The sequence below is a fragment of the Meleagris gallopavo genome, chromosome 4, assembly GCF_000146605.3.
Source record: "Meleagris gallopavo isolate NT-WF06-2002-E0010 breed Aviagen turkey brand Nicholas breeding stock chromosome 4, Turkey_5.1, whole genome shotgun sequence".
Taxonomy (NCBI): Eukaryota; Metazoa; Chordata; class Aves; order Galliformes; family Phasianidae; genus Meleagris; species Meleagris gallopavo.
Window position 1 is genome coordinate 27,379,900 of NC_015014.2, and position 19,749 is coordinate 27,399,648.

The window sequence follows — 19,749 nt, forward strand, 5'->3', positions numbered from 1 at the left end:
AAAGGGCAAATTAAAGTTATCTGGTGGCTGCGGGGAACGCGATGTCAGAGCATGTGCCTGCTGTATTAATAGCTCGCGGGAGGCACCCGAGGGGACCGAGAAAGCTTGCAGGAATACCTTGGGCGGCAATAACTGTTTGTAGGGGCTGGCGGCCGGCGCTAAGGGTGCTGCAGGCACAGGCTTTGTGTGCGTGGCCTCGAACCTCTGCGGTGCGTGCTACAGGATGGCGTCGGGCTGCGGAGTCCTTGGGGAAGGTGATCACAGAACCATAGAACGGCCTGGGTTGAAAAGGATCACAACAATCATCCAGTTTCAACCCCCCCTGCAGGGTCACCAACCACCAGACCAGGCTGCCCAGAGCCACATCCAGCCTGACCTTGAATGCCTCGAGGATGGGGCATCCACAGCCTCTCAGGGCAACCTGTTGGCGGTGTGCACGTGTCTGTGAGCATTTGGGGGAACTAGAAACAGGTGTGGCCTCTGCAAGGCAAGGACATGGAGCCTCCTCATGTCTGATGCAGTGTGAGCCTGCCAGCCTTGAGGTCTTCAGCATCCTGGCATGTTCCAGAGGCTGCCTTCCCATAGAGGAGGCACTGTGACCCCTGCAGCGTGCCCTGGTTTCAACCCAGCAAGGTCAGACCCTCTGCAAGCACTGCAGTCAGTCACCCCTCTAGGAAGCACGTGCTTGGGAATGCTCAGGTTGCTTGACTCGCACCCTGTGTGAGAGATCAATGAGGGCTGCAGCAAAACCTTGCCTCCCTTCAGTGCATAGGGAAGCACTTCAGTCTTCACTATGAATGCAGGTTACGTGGCCTTCTTCACGTTCCCTCTGTCTGATGTCTGTATGAGCCTGTGATTCGCTGTTGCAGGAGTAGTTATGTGAAAGCCAGTGCAACAAATTGTAAGTGTATACCAAGGAATTTGCCTTAAAACAGTCGTCATATGTGGTTCTAGGATGATACTGTACTGAGGAAAGCTGAGGTTAATGAGGTCAGCTTTAATTCGGTAATATAGTATCAATAATGGAAATAGAATTCATTTAAATGTAGGTGCTAAAAGATTGGCTGTTCCATGAAGAGACATTCCCTCCAGGACAGCAAATCTCTTCTCACTGACGTCTGTGTTAGCACAAGGCAATGAGACGGTAAATTTGATCCCCCGCCTCTCTTGCTCTCTGCTGCTCTCTGAGGTAGAGGTCTTTTCTCATGAACCTCAGCAACAGCAGCTTTAACCTTGCACATCTAAGCCACCATGAGCAAGATGGAGTCTTTCCCCAGTTCAAAGAAATGGAAAGAGAGGTCACCTGAAGAGACCTTTTTCCCAAGCAAGAACTGAAAGCAGGTGCAAGCTGGAAGCACAGGGGATCCCTAAAGTTAGACTGTGAGTTACGGGGTTCATTGTTTAACAGGTGTAGCTACTTTTGACCTTTGCTTTTTCTTCCTCATGCTTAACTCACCAGATGTGATAACTCCTCTTTTCACAGGGGAGTAAATATCCCTTTGACATCTCAAAGCTTCTGCTGCTGGTTTCACACGAACCCACAGGATGGCAGTGTTTGCAGTGCTGCCCAGCTGGATGAGGTCTCCTCAGTGCATGCAGGCAGATGTGTTCCAGTGCCCTGCTGACTGGGGTCAGTGAGTGGCAGCAGGGTGCTATTGGGAGTAGGGCCTGGAGTGTGGGACTGTGGTGGGGAGGGTCTAACCCAAGAGGTCTTTCACCTGCTTCTTCCCCACCCTCTTCATTTTAGCTTGTTTACGTTGCTTTTCATTTTCTCTAAACGGATGATAAATTTAGTAAAGCCTTTATCATAAAAATTCCAGTTAGTTTTTGAAGTTACTGTTACACATTGTTATTCTGTTCCACAGAAGGTCTTTGGTTTATACGTATTTCTGTAGCGGTGATGCTATATATCCACATCTGCCAGTATTTAAATAAAGCAATGCACTGGAAGTGAGCAGTCACCTTTTTATGCTTCTGATCTCCCTTCCCAGAACCCATATGCCTAATTTCAAGAGATATTCAACTTTGAGTGTTAAAATAATGGGCTAGACCAGGACATGTGCCTGCTGCTCTGGGTGATGTTTTTTGATTTATTTTTGCTCCAAATGCCTATTTAGATCTTCCATGTATATGACAATCCAGCCTCTTTATTCTACTTCTAGGAGATCAAATGCACTCTGTAAAGGACCTTTCACTAACTCTGCCAGCACCACCGAACAAGGATAGGGATTTCCAGTAGCTGGAAATGTCATTAAAGAAAAAGTTGAAGGAGCTTGGCTTTTCATGGAATTCGTTGGTGCTTAGTGTTCTGCATTTTCTTGAAACACTACATGAGATGAAACTTTCACCAGCTGTTGTGTACTCTTGTTTCTCTGCATTGCTGAACCCTAGGAAACTAGTGCTGAGGCTTGGCCAGACACAAGAACGCTTTTTCTCAGAAGTCAACAGTCTCCGTCCGACAGCAGACACAAGGGGGAGCACAAGCAGTCTGTAGGACTGTGCTGACCTCCCAGCACAGACAAGCTGTGGGTAGACAAAGTAGTGGCAAGACGCTAAGAAGAAATGTATTTTCTTCTGTTTTGTTTTCATAAAAGATTTGTGGGGTTGCAGTAAATTCTCCATGTAAAAGGTTGGTTTGTGTTTCTGGTGAGTTCCTCCTACGTAAGTGGAGAAGCCTGGTAGGAGGCACAAAATGGCAGTCTGAAAATGTAACCAGTACGAATGAAGACTAATCTCATGGTCTGACCCGACTGGCTGGAAACAGGAGCCAACATTTTCACAATGGGATGTGGTGGGCTGTAAGAATACAAAGAGTAATTCACATCATGTGTTGGAGAACTGTGAGCTAGTGGAAGGATGCAAAGACAGGGATAATACAGTAAAGATGGTGGGTTATATCTATGCAGTACGTTCTAGGTGTGTAATAGGATTTTAAGACTGCGTTTCTCAGACCAGACAGAAAGAAATGTTGTAACTAACTCTAACCCTAACCCTGATGAGACCTTGAATCAGTGCACTGTCTGTGTGGATGCGTGGGGAAAAACACATCTCAGCCTTAATATATAGGAATGGAACACCAAGATTTGCAGCTGATACATGCAACTCTAGGAACAAGATGAAAGTCAGAGATGGACACTCAATGACCAGCTTAGAGAGTGATCCATAGTGATGAATAGTGAAGGCATCAGGAAGAATGGAGGATCTGAGAAGATTAAAATATCTTGGTTTTATTCACTTTGATTTGCTTTCTCTCTCTCTCTCTCTTTTCTTTTTTTTTTTTTTCTTTAGTCTTGTAATCCTTGTATTACTTGTTTTCTTCTATGTAACTTGTTTTCTTTTAGTAATTAACTTGGGAGTACGTAAAGTTCGAAGGGTCCGTTGTCCGTAGTAGGTTAACGGTTTTTTTACCTTTTTTTTTTTTTTTATTTTTTTTTTTCCTTTAAGTTTAACCGTTTTAAAGGTTTAAAACGGGTTTTAACGGTTTTTAACCCCCGTTAAAAAAAGTTTTTAAAACCGTTTAAAACCCTTTTTTTAAAAAAAAAAAGGGGTTAAACCCCGGTTAAAAACGAAACCGGGAAAAGTTTAGGGGGTAACCGGTAAACCCGTACCCGTTAAACTTAAACGGTACCCCGTAAACGGGTAACCGTTTAACCCGGTAAAGGTAAAGGTTAGGTAGTACCGAACCTAAGTTACGGAAGTAGGAACGTAAGTAGAAGGTACGATCAGAAGAATAGGAGGAGTACTCGAGTAACGATTAAATAATACTTGTTTAGTTTTCTACCTTTCGGTATTGTCGTTCTTCTCTCTCTCTCTCCGTTTTTTTTTTTTTTTTTTTCAGCTGAAATCCTTGATTACTGTTTTCTTCATGAACTGTTTCTTTGAAATTACTGGGAGCAAAGTCAGGGCTTGCTGAGAACGACTTTTTTTTTTTTTTTCATCAGAAGTGTCCAAATCATTAAAGCATAAGCAAGAAAGTGTATTCATTTCAGCTATGAAGTCCTTAGTTCCAGCATCTATATGCAGAGTCTGCCAGACAGCCAGAACCTCAGGGACTGAGATGTTCATATTGAGGACTGTAACCATACTAAAGAGAGAAGAGTGGTTGATATGATCTGTAGATCTCAGAGCTTCTTGCTGCTTTGTGAACAAGATATCCTGAGCGAAATAAATTATTTTAAAACCTATCTGAAACATCCTAGGCAAAGCAGAGAGAGATGTAAGGGGTAGGTACTGCATAGATGACTGTTGCAAAGTTGATTTCATGCTTTAAGTGTCCATGTCACTGAAGAGAATACAGGTGAGTGCAGATGTTTCCACTGCTGTTCTGTAACAGGCTGAAAATGCATAACGTACCATTGTCAAGCTGAAGAATTCTATGCAGCAGTTTGTGACTCTGCTACCTTTGTATGGCTTGATCTAGGCAGCCGCAGACCCTTGGGCAGACATGATTATTTGATTGGTTGATACACAACTAAAAGAGACTGCAAAGATATTAAGTAGCTTCTGCCTTTCTCCGTGGGCCTGACAGTTAGGAAGTGCTACTATGTCTTTGGATTCTAATAGCGGGTGATGTAGGACCTGCCAGTGACTTATGATTCTAACCAAAAGCTTGTTTGGGTTAGAATGTTTGAACTAGGCAAAAGATACCTTCAAAAGAGATGTCTGAGACCGATTTAAAATATCAAGTGGTGTCTAACCTGTTTGTGGAGTATCTTACTGCTTCACAACTCACTCTGGGAAAGATGCAATTTGAGTTCCAATTCAAAAAATTCCTTTGGATTTCAATTTGCCAAACTCAGCTGGTGTGCAGGGTGTGAGAGGGGAAAAAAATGATGGGGATGGAAGCAGAAGTCAGGAAATAGATGATGTGGCATGCTGCCTCCAGCATGATAAAAACATAATGTTTTCAGTCATTGCTTGAGTAGTGCTTTTTGGGAATACGTCTGGTGCAGGAGCACAAGAAAAGCTATCTACCTCTGATTCAAAGGGAAAAAAAGAGACTTTTTAGTATTTGCTTATAAGTCATGAGAAATAAATACTGATTAACTAACATTTATTATAGACTCTTAAATGTTGCTCTATCGTTTGGAATTCATATGTCTAGCATGTACATTTGTATTACAAGTAGGTATGAATGAGTATATGCTATGAAAGTGTCCCAAGCAGATCTCTCTTTACATCCTCCCCTTTCTCCTCCACTTCTACAACACCCTCATTTCCAGCGAGCAGGAGAGATCTTGGCACAGCTTAGGGGAAAACTAACCTAAAGCTGTGCACTTTCTCCTACTGGGCACTGCTCAGCAGGGGAGGCTGTTCTCAGCTTCAGCCAGTAGTATTGGGGGTGGCAGGAGGTCTCTTTCAGCAGAGGATGTAAAGCATGCATTTGCATAGGCTGCTTTTCCTTGCCTCCCCTCTGCTCTCCAGAAAGCTTGGGTTTATTTTAGCTTTGGCCTTCTGAAGCAGGATTGTTTTTCCCCTGAATAGGTCAGGCTGGGATAGTGCCAGGATACATGGCCTTCCATAGCTGGGGTGACTCGGGAAGCCGGAGATACCTACTAAGTAGACAGTGCCTCTAACTGCTGGGCCTGTGCCCAGTGTCAGAGGAGTATCCTAAATTAACCTTTGTGATAAACAGCAAAGACAGCCCTAGGCAGAAGGACTTTTTCTGAGTCTGGTGTCAGGCTGAAACAGGTTATAGTGCTGCCCTCTGTTGTTGGAATTCAAAAGAACTCATACAAGGCAATGCTGAAATTCAGCTGAACGTTAGTAAAATGTGAGTAGAAAAGCCACATGTGAATAAGTGAAGTATTTCATCCCCTTGTTTCATATGGTGGTTCAGCCCATTGGTATGTGCCTGCATCTCTTCACTAGCAGTTCAGTTTGTAGGAACAGAATACAGCTAATTATATTATTCCTTTTTTTTAGCAGATAGAGTCCTCACGTCTGATCTTGTGTCACAGAAGTCATACATTGTGGGATGCTTGTTTGTATTTTATGCACAGGGAAAATGCAGAGGAAGAATTTTCTATTTTCTATTTCTGTAGGTTCTTGTATCTGCTATTTTTCTTATTTTTATATGGAATTATTGAATTTCTCATTTACAAGCACTTGAGGTAAAGTTGTATAGAAAGCTAGAATCATTCAAGGTCACCCTTCTTTGAGTAAAGGCTGCAGAGAATTGTCTAGAACTTTTTTCTTGTAGTTAATCTCTGAACCAGTGTGGAAGCAAAATGGAAGTAGTCTGATATTTCCATCTGATCTGGAGGGAAATCCCATCAAGGAGCATTTCCTACTACTAGTGTAGTGCAGCCTTGCCAGACCTGACACACAGGTGGCTCCAAACCCTTGCACAAATGCAGATATGCCTGACAGCTATTGAAAGCAGACATACTGTCCAGACTGTTGGTAGTAGTGTGTTGGGTTTTTTTTTTAGCTAAAGCAGCTCAATTCTCAGCATTGCTTAGGGAACACAAGTGATGGCCCTCTTTCAAAGAGAAAAAAACTTCTCACTTTCTGACTGGTACCAAAAAATAGAAAATTGTAGTTGTATTCTGCATTCTGTCCCTGATGGTAAAGGCACTAAATAAAAGCAGAACTGATCCATAACTGTGACACAGCTGGTGTTTTACAGTGATAAGTAAAAGCAACATCAATCCTGTCAGCAACTTGACAAATTGTTTTACAGTGTGCAAAGGTTGGTGGTTACCTGTTTATGCAGCCGGGTCATGAATATTGAAACGAATCAAACCTTCTGTCAAAATATGTGAGTTAATTAACGATTTTTAGAAGTGGAAGTGGTTGTAACAATGGAGGTGCGAGGCTCATCATTGGTTGCCCCTTCCTTCAGGAACTTATATTTTGATTTCTGTTGAAGAATCCTTTTTCTAACATTTAGGCTTGCAACTTCAAATGCCCTGTAAAGGTGAGGCCTTTTGTCTTTGTGTTGTAAACAATAATCAGGCCCTAACTCTTGGCCCATCTGATCAAAGATACTGAAGCAGTAAAAAGTTCCTGTTTAACTTTTCTTTCTGCTTGGTTTGCTCTTCAGTCCAGTTCGGGACTATTTACCCTCATTTGCCAGATTCCAAAAGCAGATGAGGGAGGAGAGACCCAATACTGTTGGCTGGGTGAGATGCTGATTTGTGCAGGCAATATCTGCTCCTCAGCCAGGATGGCAGAGGAATCTGGTTGACTAGAGCAGTAGTCATAATCTTCACACATGCCAGGTTTTTTGTTTGATGTGTATTTGCCTCCACCATATCTTTAGCAACAAAAGAAAACAGGAAGATGAAAGAAGAAAAATCTGTTTTATATGTAGTCTCAGTAATTGAGGGTATTGGTTGAAAAAAAATGGGTAAAATCTGATTGTGCTTTGTTTTTTCCTTCTTAGATTTCACAGGGATGGGAGAATCAGTACATCATCTGCTGTGACTGCAATTGAAGCCAACTTGGCAAAGTTGTTTCACTCTGATTTCATTCCACTTGGCCACACTCTGGTAAGTGTCTGTCTAATCACATTTACTGTGTTTAATTTGTGAACCATTTGTGAATGCAAACAGTTGGTGAAGCTCAAAACAAAGGAAATTCACCTGTGATAGAAGAAAGAGATCCTTTTCCAAAGATAATACTCTTTCACTTTCTTTTTTGTTTGTTTTTGTTTTGTTACTGTGAGTTGCTCTACAGATCATCATCCATTAGTGTGCATTGAGAGCACATGGGGACAGACAAACCTTGCAGGAACAGACAAACAACAAGCATAGTGGTCAGTGGACAAATCCTCAGACCCTGTCTATCACCAGTGCGCATGTAGCTGATGGATCACTGACTTGAAGAGCCAGGTGGTAATATCCCTTGAGGAAGACACTCCCTGGCAACTTGGAAACCTTGACATCTGGCTAACCTTCAGCTGTGGGTGTCTGGCATTCCCCATACACTGCCTAATTCTGCCCCCAAGACCAAGAAACACTGGACACCATGGGTCACAGAGCCACTGGACCCCAGGATGGTGCCTGTTCTCTTTGCAAAATTCTGTGACTGCCTTGCAGTTGTGGTTTGGCATCACAAGCAAAAAAAATTGTGTGGATATGATGCTACATGCTTATCGATGATAACTGTGATCTGGAGACTGAGTGCTTTCACAATGCAGTAGTCATTATTTTGGAGTTCAAGTCACAGAGAACTGGTTCATAAGCAAATGTTTAGTTTGAAATATGTCAGTGAAGCATCCTAATTGATTTGTTGCTGTGCTTAGTTATATGAGAGGTCTCCAATGTCTTGTTTATATAAAGTCATATTTCTGTAAACTCCATTAAGTCTTATGCTGTTTTGTGCAGTGCAATCGGAGTATTCTATGGGCTGGAACTGTGTACTGGGAAGGGAAACAATTTTCCCTTTATCATGTAGGGTAGGCAGGATATTTGAAATAGAGCTGGGCCTTTTTGCCAAGTGATTGCATTCTGGTTTAATGTAGGTCAATCCTTCTACTAACTTAGGGCTCATTTGCTTTCAATGAGTATGAAATTGTGCTTTCTTAGTATTGTTTTCTCTTTTTTACATTTGTCTCAGAAAAATCTTTTCTCCTTTGTTGAAGAGAAGGTGTTTAGTCATCAGGAATTTCAGATGGCAAATGAGTGCAGGTAATGATTTTCTTTATTTAGTACCATCTGTCAGTGGGGAGGGAGAACTTTTATCTTCAAAAGCAAAACATGCAGTCACTCACTTCTCAGTATGTTGACAGGGTAGAGAGTAGGAAGAACAAAAGCAAGAAAACCCATGGGTCAAGATAAAGAGTTAATAAGGGAAGGAAAGAGAAAATATGCAAAGCAATGTAAAGCACTCAGCACCTCCCACTGATGACTAGCCAGTCCCTTGAGTAACTGCTATAGTGGCTACCTTGAAAGATGTTGCACCCCACCTGTTAGTGCTGAGAATGACATTACATGGTATGGGAAATCTCTTCTGCCAGTTAGTCAGCTGTCCTGTGTCCTTTCCCAGCTTTTTGTTCCTCCAAGCCTACTTGCTAGTGTGAGGCAGGGTGAGAAAAAATCTTGATGTACGAGTACTGTTCAGCCAGATCCAGTACAACAGAGCTGCTTGACATTAATGTGTAATAGATCAGAAATTGAGGATACAGTTTTGTAGTTAGCATAAAGATCCTGGCAACTCAGTTGCAGCTCTTAGTTCCCTCTCCTTTCCAGTCATGTGTTTCCTGTCTCCCTCAAGTCAGCACTAGCAATCATGCAGCCCTGCAAAAAGCAAATTTCCTGCATGCCCCCTGTAGTGAGTTGAAGCTGTTCCACAGGCACGAGCATGAGAATGTCTGGCTGGGGTGAGGGAAAATGACAGAAGTGACGTTACTGGAATAGACATGTCGATTTGTGACACAGCTGGCTAGTTCTTAAGCTGTGGCTGTATTTCATTCTTATGTACCCTTCATTAATCTCTTCTACCTCCTCATATTTCTTTCTGAATAACCACTATCACCGTGTGGTCTGAAACTCTTTAGCCTTAGAGCAACTAGGTAGAGAAAACTGTATATGGAAAAAGAATGCAGTGGTTTGGTTCTCTGAAGCTACAATGTGAATTTCTCTTTGACAGTTAACAAGACAAAGGCACTTAACGTTTTGCAAAACTACACGTAGAACTTGCTCATGGATGGAGCATTTCAACACAATATAGATTAGGCAGGTGCAGTTTTTACTTTGTGGTATTTTTTCAACTGATTTGTAGTTAAATCTGAAGCATGTACATTAGGAAGTGAAAAGCTTTCCATACAAGGTTTGCCTTGTGAGAAAAACAAGATGGTATCTTTGGAATATCCTTGCCACTAGATGGCAGGGCACACTTTGAATAAAGGAAGCAGCAAACAGGCTGTATTCAGCACTGATTTATACTTAGTCTAGAAAATCCCTCATTGAGCTTGTCAAAAGCTTGGTTGGAGTGAGGAGTGGCTGGAGTGTTGGATATAACTGTAATTGTGTCATGACCCTTTGACAGCACTGGCATGCAGTTTTATCTTTTTCTGCAGTACAATAGATATCTTAATTGAATTCCTCAAAGCTCAGCTTAATAAGGAAAAGCTGTGCATTAACTGCAATTAAAATATAAGCCAATGTTGGTGATTTTGTTAAAGAAATCTCTGCCTCTCATACACGTGCCACATTTGCTGTGCCAAATTCTCAGCTACTGAGTTGAAGTAAATTGCAAAGAGAAGACTAGCTCAAGTCCTGATCTTGGAATCTGGCTTAAAATAGTTTGGATGGGCAGTTTGCTGCAGGTGTCAGATTCAGATAGCATTTATAAGAGTTAAGGTGTCTAATTTTCAGTCTTTCACATCAGTTTCATTTTAGGGTAACCCTAACAAGTTCAATTGAATGAAACTTGTATAGTGGTGCTGAGAAGCAGGTTGTTTATGTTGTTCAGATGCATTTGTTACAGTCTTCAGAATATGAAGGTGAAAAAGTTATGTGTGTTTACTGGTGCAAAATAGATAGGCATGTCTGGACAAATTAGATGTAACACTCCTCTATTTTCATGTGGAACATTACACATTGGCAAATGGAAATGAGCACACTGAGATCAGGTCTATGTCTTTTAAAGGTCATAGAATCAAAGAGCAAGTCTAGCTCCCCCAGCATCTCTTTGTAGGAGAGGTGCTCCAGCCCTCTGAATATCTTAATGACCCTTCTCTGGACCCGCTCCAGCAGCTCCTCCACATCCTTCCTGTACTGGGGGCCCCAGACCTGGATGCAGTACTCCAGAAGGGGACTCAGAGGGCAGAGTAGTGAGGGACAATCCCTTCCCTCTCCCTGCTGGCTGCTTCTTTTTTGATGCAGCCCAGGATGCTGTAGTCCTTCTGGGCTGCAAGTGCACACCGCTGGCTTGTGTTGAGTGTTTCATCAACCAGCACTCTCAAATCCATCAACATTGCAGGCTCCCACTCGGATGTAATGGCTGTGCACCTCACAACAGCCTGTTTTTTCTCAGGAATTGCGTATACCTTGCCTTGTGTTGCTCCCTGAACGGATCTGAGGTCACACTGCTGGAATAATTCCCTTATTTTTTTAGCTATATCATAAGCTTTTGGAAAATCCCTCCCTCTTATTTCTCTGTACATCTGGATCATTATAGATATCTCTTACTTCAAATGTCCAGCACAGTTTTAGGCTCGCCTATCCCTCTGACCTGGTCTACTATCTTATTTATCTTGCCATCTCTGCTGCAGTGTTCTAGTCTGGACACTAAGCAAGTTCTTCCTCTCTGCTTTCTATGCTTCTTCTCAATTGCCTGCTTACTGAGGTTGTGCTGTGTGTGTCTTCTATCTTCCCCTAATGACCTCTCAAAAACTCGCTGTTAGCTTGGTATCCAGGAGTGGTGTTTTTATAGATGATTAAAAGATACTTTGACAACTCACTAAAACACTGATTGAATTTCCCAGTGTGCCTTATCTACCTCTGTTCCTTTGATTTAAGATGTGAGATGCCTTTATTTGAGGGTACTGCAGATGTTAACCATATGATAAAATGGAAATTCATTTTATTCCCAATCTGTACGTGCAAATGTAGGTATTGGTGCAACAAACCACATGTGGCTTTTTTTGCAGGTGCTCCCTTTGCCAGGATTCTGGGCTTCCTGCCAAAGCATTTTCTCTCAACCTCACTGTTAACTAGTCCCTTGCATTTTGCATCAGCTTCTGTCTAAATAGGCTTAGCCCTCCAGTTAATAGATATCTTTTTCTCAAGTGCTGCCCATTGCACCTGCCTTTGAAATGTGCTCTGGAGAACTCAGTGATTCGTCTGTTGTGTGCTGTTGCTGTTGCTGTTTGGTTAAATCATTGCTTAGTTTCAGGTGGCTGCATTTGCATGCTGGAGCACTTGATCCTCCTGTTTACTGCTTTTGTATATCTTGGATATGTTTGTAAAGCTTGAGGGGAAGTTCAGAATGAAAAGTATAATATCAGTGTTTGGGATAACAAATGGTATAGGCCATACACTCTCTTCATTCAATGCTTTTTCTGTTTCCACATCAGTGAGCACGTTGGATGTAATGTTGTCACAGCATGCTACCAGAAATCCTGAGATCAGTAATGTAAAATAGGTCTTTGGAATTTTAATAATGGAGAAAATGTCAGTATGCAAAGTTGGTGCAGGGTTGTTCCTCCCTTCCCCCAGTTTTATTCCTTTAGATCAGTCAGTGTATTTTCTGACTTTGTGGATACAAAAAGTGGGAATGAGGCATCCTCTGGAACCCTATATTGATTCCCACTCTGTTCCAGTAGGATTCACCTCCCCAAAAATCAGTTGTACACAGGCATACTTTTAGACCAGAGTTTCAGGATCAACTCCCATCTCCCTGGATGTGTCTGAGGAACTTGGAGTCCTTCAATGTTGACATGGCTTTGACATCTCCTAAGAGAGACTGTGGCATCCAGAGATCACTGAGTTCTATCCAGACAGCTGTTTTTCCCCAGCTAGGTTCAAGGAGTTGTGTGTGACCAGCAGTGCTGCAATCCACGAGAACAGTTTGAAGGTTGGTAAGTAGAACCAAAGATAAGCAGCAGAGCGTTCAAGAGAGCATGATTCAGGCCCATCCTCTTGGTAGAAATGACATTATTATTTAGTTCATTGAATTAGATTGGTATTTTTCTCATAAAATATACTTGTACACTGTCAGTAGTATAGCTGGTGTTTATGCAGTGGCTCCATGTGTGTAAAACAGTCCATCTTGGCAGTAGCTTTGTTGTGCATTAAACTTAGCCAAGCCTTTTTTCTAGTTGTCTCTGTGTATATCTTGATATGGGGAACATGTTGAGACATTCTTACGAAAGAAATGATTAGAAGCTCTCACTGCAATTGGCACAGTGGTGTGGTTCATTCCACATTATTGAAATGCTTATCTAGCTCAGGCTATCAGCCTCTCTAAGTGAAATTAAATGAGCAGTTACTCAGAGCTCTCCTGAACCCATAGAACTGAGAAATATTCTCAGTAACAGGTCATGACAAAATCGAGTTCAGTACCAAGAAAATCGTTACTCATTTTCCTACCAAGCTGTTTGTTTGTTTGTTTTCCTTTGGTTACCAGAACAAATGACAAAAAACCATTATAAGCCAGAATCCAGAAAGAGGTCATCCTAACTAGTTGTTGGGAGATTATTTATTTGCAGCTAAAGGTACTGAAGTGATCTGTGTATGAATTTCTGTCTCTGGGATTTACAAAAGCTCTTGTACAAGGCAGATGAAGTTGCCAGAAGTGGAGCCTTTCTTTGATAGTTTTACTCTAAACGAGGACAAAGAGGATAAGACCCATTTCTCAGATCTTTTTAATTGCTTTTTAGATCCCAGCAATTCTTGTTTCTAATTCCAGAACGTTACAATGTTCAAAAAGCTAAGTTCTGCTTTTTGAACAGGTAGTGAATTTGCTGCTATCTTGCCTATTTGAAGATACTCATGTGGAATATAAAAAGTCCACTTTCTTCCCCCAGACACACTCTTGCACTGTACAAAACCACAAATGTTGTATTAAGTGCTATTCTTTTTCTTCCTTGGATCTCATGTGTTATTTTATGTGGAACCTGGTACATTTCTTTGTGAATATGACTATACGCAGAGAAGTGATAAAGTAGTGGACAGTGGTTAATCTGTCTATTTTAGTTGCAGATCTGCAATGTGGCATACTGGTTCTCAGCATATGTTTACATATTGTTTCTCAGCATAGCTTCTCAACTGCTTATGCCTAATAAACAGCCCTTAATCCTTTCTGGCATATCATCCCTTGAAGCAAATGATAGAGGCACAGATTAGGTGATAGCAACAAACAGGAGATTTTGTCCATTGATTACATGTGCAAGTAGCTAATCTTCAGTGCACCCATGCAATGTTCTTTAACCCCAGAACAGTTATGGATTCCTGAAAATCTGTTCTTACTGAAGCTCTCCAGCAAAATCGGATTTTCTATTCTTCATAGGGAAAAAAATGCTGCAGGTTTACTTTGGTCATGTGTGTTTTTATTGGCAGAACACAAGCTTCCACAAACGCACGTGTGTAAATGAAAAGTGAATGTAGATAAGCAAAGTTGAAAGGCAGTAAAATGAGTACCGTCAGCTGAGGGCAGCAGCAAAAGCAGCTCTATCTGCCCTCCTCAGCAGACTCTCTGCAGCCTAAAGCAGGATAAATGGGCCATTTGCTGTGCTCCAAACCTGGGAGTCATAAATCTCCATAAGAAGCTGCTGTGGCACACCAACAAAAGGATTTCTTGAGTTACGTAAAGTGGGAAAGCAAGGTGATGAAACCGAAACAACAAATAAATACTATGTTTTGTGTACCCTTTCACTGCCTTGCCAAAACCAAAATGTATCTCCCCGTAAGTCAGCTGACTTTTATCGGCTTTGCAAAATGATGAATGAATGCCTTGGCTCTTTATTATTTCTTAAGTCATTCCTGTTTATGCCAGTATTTCAAGGATTATGTTTTGATTGTTCTGGAGAGGTGAAAACACTTTCTTGCTGATGAATAAACACTGACACTTTTAAATATTTGTATGCAAAATGTCTTTAAAGCCATTATGAAATGCTTTCCAAAAGCACTAAGAAGCTGTTTCCCAAAAAGACAGTTTTTCTCTCCATTTTCTTTCATGCTAAACAGTCTAAATGAAAAGCCTTTCAGAGTTAACTAGTTTAAGCAATACCAGTGTTTTAGTGTAATGAATAACTTTTTTATAAAGGACAATTGCACACAGTTCAATATGCTAGTATTTCTATTTCTGTGCCTCACCAATGCCGGGACTCTCGGGTAGAATTTCTTTCTTTGAGAAAGCTGAGGCGATCAAAACCCTGATTAACCTCTGATATTCACGTGGTGCTCTTGATCTTGAGGACCGAAGCAGTAACAAAGAGTTAATGGCAGCCATATGCTCAGGGTATTGTGGGTACTGTTGACCCAAATGTGAACTCCGCCAGCTAGTGCTGCTAACTGCTGTTTGTTTCAGGTTTGGCGTGGAGATTACTGATGAAGAGTTTGAGCTGCTACTTGACAGAATCCCCCTTGATGAAGATGGAAATGTCAGATACCCCCAGTTCATGGCCAGGTTTGATTCCTGGTATGCAGCGTATGCATTTTATTTCTCATTTGTGTGTAGAATTATTTTTAATGTAAGGGGCTCACCTAACATTTGCAAACCAATCCTCATTTCTTAAGTATGCTTCTTTATGACATATTTCTTGCATGGAGAATGCTGATTGCATTTCAAATTAGCTGATGTTATGGGAATGTGTTGTTTATAATCTACTTTGTCTTTAAACACCAGTTACATGTTTTGGAGGACTTCAGAGTCATGTAACGTATTCTCATGCTTTCTGTAGGCTGGGAAATAAAACAGACTTCTAAGTAAAAGCTAATCACTTCCCAAAAAAATGGTAATACATGTACTTGATGCAGTTCTAAGAACTTGAAGCATTTACAGACCTTATATGTAATCTGAAGTTGTTTTGAAATGGTGATATTGCTTAATAGAAGCTCTACTCAGACTCCAAGGCCTAGTTACGCATGAGAGTTTAATTAAAATAAAAAAAAAATGGGCTAAATAGAGATACTTTATCATTTTCCAAAAATGAAGACTCTTTTCCCCAAACAGCTGTGCTAATAGCAGAGTAGATGCCAGTGACATTGCTGAGGTGAGTGCAAGTCTCTTGTAGAATCTGGGACTAGAGAAATACATCCCACTCACTTACATGCATACATAGATTTTAGACTCCTTAAAGGCAATGTAAGTGTTCTTGAGTTATGTAGCAGGTAAGGGCATATCTTCTGTATAGTCTGCATACATGCATGAAGGATAGATAGAAGTCTGAGTTCACTGTACTGAAATGACATTAGGTAGTTCCTGCACTTCAGGTAACAACTGCACATTGCAAAGCTGATAAAAGTGCTGTTCCACTAACTGCTTTTCTGCTCTTTCTCTCTCACTGTCCTCATCATCCTGCTTCAGGAAGTTTTGAGGTTACATTTGGTTGTTCACATGTTTTAACACAGAGCTGTCAAATAGGATACAGGATTCATAAGATGCATATGTCCTTTTGGAATGATATCCTCTAGGTAATCTTTAAGAGTCTCTCAAATTACCCTTGAATGTCCTTCGGTGGCCGCCTGTTTTTCTCATACTTCTACTGCCAAGGCCTCCTCTCCAGTTCTTTCTTTTATAGTCTTCCGAATGGGTTGCAGCTATCCTGGATTTGGTTGTGCTTGAATTTCTGTGAAGTGTTTTAGCTCCAGGAATATAGCCTATTGCTCTTGTGGTGAGGATGTAAATAGATGACAGAGGATAAACATCCTCTAACAAAACTGACCAAATTTTGAGAAATCAAAAAGCTTCAAAAATAAGATACAGAGAGGCACAACACTGGATCTTCTTCCTCTCACTGTGCACTCTGCTGTAGCAATCCTTTTTCTGAGCTTCCTGCTTTTTTTTCTCACGCACAGATTACTTCAGCTGTCATGTCCAAGTAAATTCTGAAATCAAGAGAAGCCAACGTCCCTAAAAGAAGCAGCATTCATCTTAGCATGTGTATTCACTTCATACATCAGATTGAAGACCACATTTATTTCAGTTTTTAATAACTATTTTCTTGTATTTACTTACAAGTAACACATTTTCACCACAAAGGAGCTGCATTAGCACAAAGTGTACCACTGGCTGTCACTTGCCTTGGAGTGCATCTGTAAGAACACACACAGCTATTTATAGCCCTTTAAGTGACCTATGACTGAACCCACATTTCAATAGTAAGAAGCTGTGCTATGTAGTATTGACCAGTAGTTAACATGCAGGATTGTATCTAGTATTCTTTTCAACCAGGGGGCAAATGAAGCTGTGATCATTAGAGATGTGAGAATCCTAATTTATATTAACCTAACTCTGCCAGCTTCAAGCCCTTTGCGGTGCTGGCTGAGTTGGGAACACGCTGTATTACATCTACCAGAGAACTGTAGACAATATCCAGATCTTTGCTGCTGAATTAATTAAAGCACTTGATCCTTCTACATTAAACAGTGAAGGAAGGAATGTGCAGTAACTGGAAGTTTAAAGCTGCCTGTTATAAATGGGAGTGTATTAGGCAGAGACCTTGGATGCATAGCTTACATTTGCAATGGAAACTGCAGAAAAAGCTCACAGGGTTATGAAAGCTCTTTTTCCCCTGGACATGCCCAGCCTGATATCTTCCAGAAAAAATGATAGGACCTGAGAAGCTGAGCTACCATCTGTTGCCATCTCTTGCCATATCTCATACAAAGAGATCTCTGCTTTTCAGAATCTCTGTAATCTGGATGATTGACTACAGATTTTGAGTTTTGTACAGGTCAAGTCTCATATGACTCCCATACTAAAACCAAAATAGCATTTGGTTAAATATAACCAGAAACTGCTAGTCTCTATACCAGAAAACACTCAGACATACAAACATTATCAGGCCTGAAGGTGGATTGTATAGAAGAAAAAGAGAATGAGAGAATGAGTATTGTAAGGAGAAGTGGTCTGTCTTGGTTGCAGCTAAAAGAACAGTTAGATTAGAAACCCAGAATAAGATGGGACAGAAAGGGTCTAGAAGTACTGTGGCTTTTGTTACGGTAGAGGGAATAACAGCTGATCATGCAGCAATTAAGTGCTTTCTCTGCAGTCACATTTTGAACTTAATCAGTCCCATTTCCAAGTCACCCTTCAGAATGCACTCAATCTAGCAATTTCAAAGATTATTATCATGCCTGCACTAGTTGCTTAGAAATAATTACTGTTTATACAGAAATCATTGTACCTTCCATGGCACAATTCCGTATTTGAACACGATCCAAGCAAATAATTATATATGTTCATTGGGAATATTGTTGCTCAAGTCGAGTGTGAGAAAGTGCATAAGCCCCACAGCATAGCTTAGGTAACAGGTCTTTATTTGCTTCACGTCGAGAACAGGGGACCAGATAATTTTCTGAGATTGCTTTGATGTTAATATGGGGTAACTTCATTTGCTCCAGTGCAAAACTAGAGTGTGACTGGGATCAGAATGTAAGACTGAGGCATGGTAACTTTGACTTTCATCACCTACCCCCAGTGTCTTTCCTCCTATTAAAACTAATGTTTCTTGCACCTTTAGTCTCAAATTCTTTACTGTATGTAGTGGGCTGGCCCCAGCCAACAGCCAGGCTCCTACCCAGTTGCTCATTAAAATGACAGTGAAGATGTTTTATTTACTAAAATAACATTTTAATTAGAAATTCAGTTTTCTATAACTTGTATGTATTATTTATCTTCAACTAAGGCATCATTTTGGTTGGAAAGTAACACTGTTGAAGAACTAAGTTTGGTTAAAAAATGGCTGTGTATTGACTTGAGATGGCTTCCCCTTGCACACAGTCAGCTACTTCCTCCATCCCTCCCTCGTTATCCACTCAGGTAGGCCTAATAAAACCATAAAGATACAGAGTGAGCTGCAGGAGACTCAGCATGTTCCCAATCTCATAGATATTAACAGGAGAAGAGCTTAAAGATTTGCCCTGAGTGGAAGAAAAAGTTTCTGAACCTAAAGGAATGTAATCAGTGAGGATAATGTGGAAACCTTTGCCCACAATCATAGATGGACAATACAGAATTTAGTATAAGAATGGCAAATTGTATCTTCTTTGTCTGTAATCATATTTTATGCTAGTGGTGATGATAAGTGGATTAATAAAGACAGGAGTTATTTAGAATCTGGTACGGGTGCATTAGACTTGAGACAAATTTTAAAAGAAAAGGTAATATTTTACATATTACCTTTGGGAGATTAGAAAAGGATTATGCACTCAAAGTTGGTTTGTTTTTTCCTACTGTTTAGTTGACCTAATCCAAGATATCTGTAGACCATACTGCTGTTACCCAAATGCTGTAATATGTGTACATTTGATGCTCATGGTGCACACTGTAGACTTAATTAGCTACCTGTAGTGGTGTCTACTGCTCATACACCCCAAGAGAAGGATCTACCCTAGAAATCAAGTACATCAGTAGCTTGCCTCTTGCTGCCCATTATCCAGATATTTACTGTAGTGGCATGCGCAAGATAGAAGGGAGATGTAACAGCAGAATCAAGGCACCATTCTTTTCTCTCATAGTGTGTTCGCAGAAATAGGATAAGGTTTGAGAAGTGTTCGGCATTAACTCTAATGGCAGTGAAAACAGTGGTTAAGCCCCCTCCTCCCAAATGTTATCTTTTCAAACTGAGTGACTAAATAAGAAATTATTTTGAAAGTCCTGAATAATTTGCTCTGGCAGGTTTTTTGTTGTTGTTGTCTTTTTTTTTTAATTCACATACTGTATTAGAGTGCTAAAATATTGTATGAGCTATTCCTGGATGATTGCTTCATGAGTCACTATGACATAAGTCACACTGGTGAAAAGCACGAGTCAGATATCTGCAGAGTGGTTATTTTGCCTTGCAGATGGGCTTTTTATGGCTGTCTGTTTTTTGATGTTCCATTGGTAGCTACAGCCTGTGCCAGATTTCAGAGACTGTTTGTGACCACAGGCAGGAATGACAAAGATGAAGGATGAATGTCAACCTTAAGTGTCATATTTGAGGGGCTGAGGTGAAAGGTCAGCTACAAGGTAAAACTTAGTCTTGTCCTTCCAAAACCTCACATGCCCTTGAACTTCTCACCCTCTAAAAATAACCCTCTTTTCCCCATTGTCATCCTGAATTCTAAGCAAATGTAGGAGGTGAGTTTT

General features: G+C 40.9%; 1 long non-coding RNA gene across 2 annotated transcripts in view; it reads left to right on the plus strand.

The window, feature by feature from the left end:
- The first annotated feature begins 337 nt into the window (after positions 1-337).
- The window catches only part of LOC116216553, a 39,375-nt gene continuing 19,963 nt past the window's right edge, over positions 338-19,749 (plus strand). For both annotated transcript variants that reach the window (XR_004159534.1, XR_004159535.1), the window contains exons 1-3: positions 338-1,380; positions 7,391-7,496; positions 14,983-15,093. This is a non-coding gene — a long non-coding RNA (uncharacterized LOC116216553). The remainder of the gene's footprint in view (positions 1,381-7,390; positions 7,497-14,982; positions 15,094-19,749) is intronic.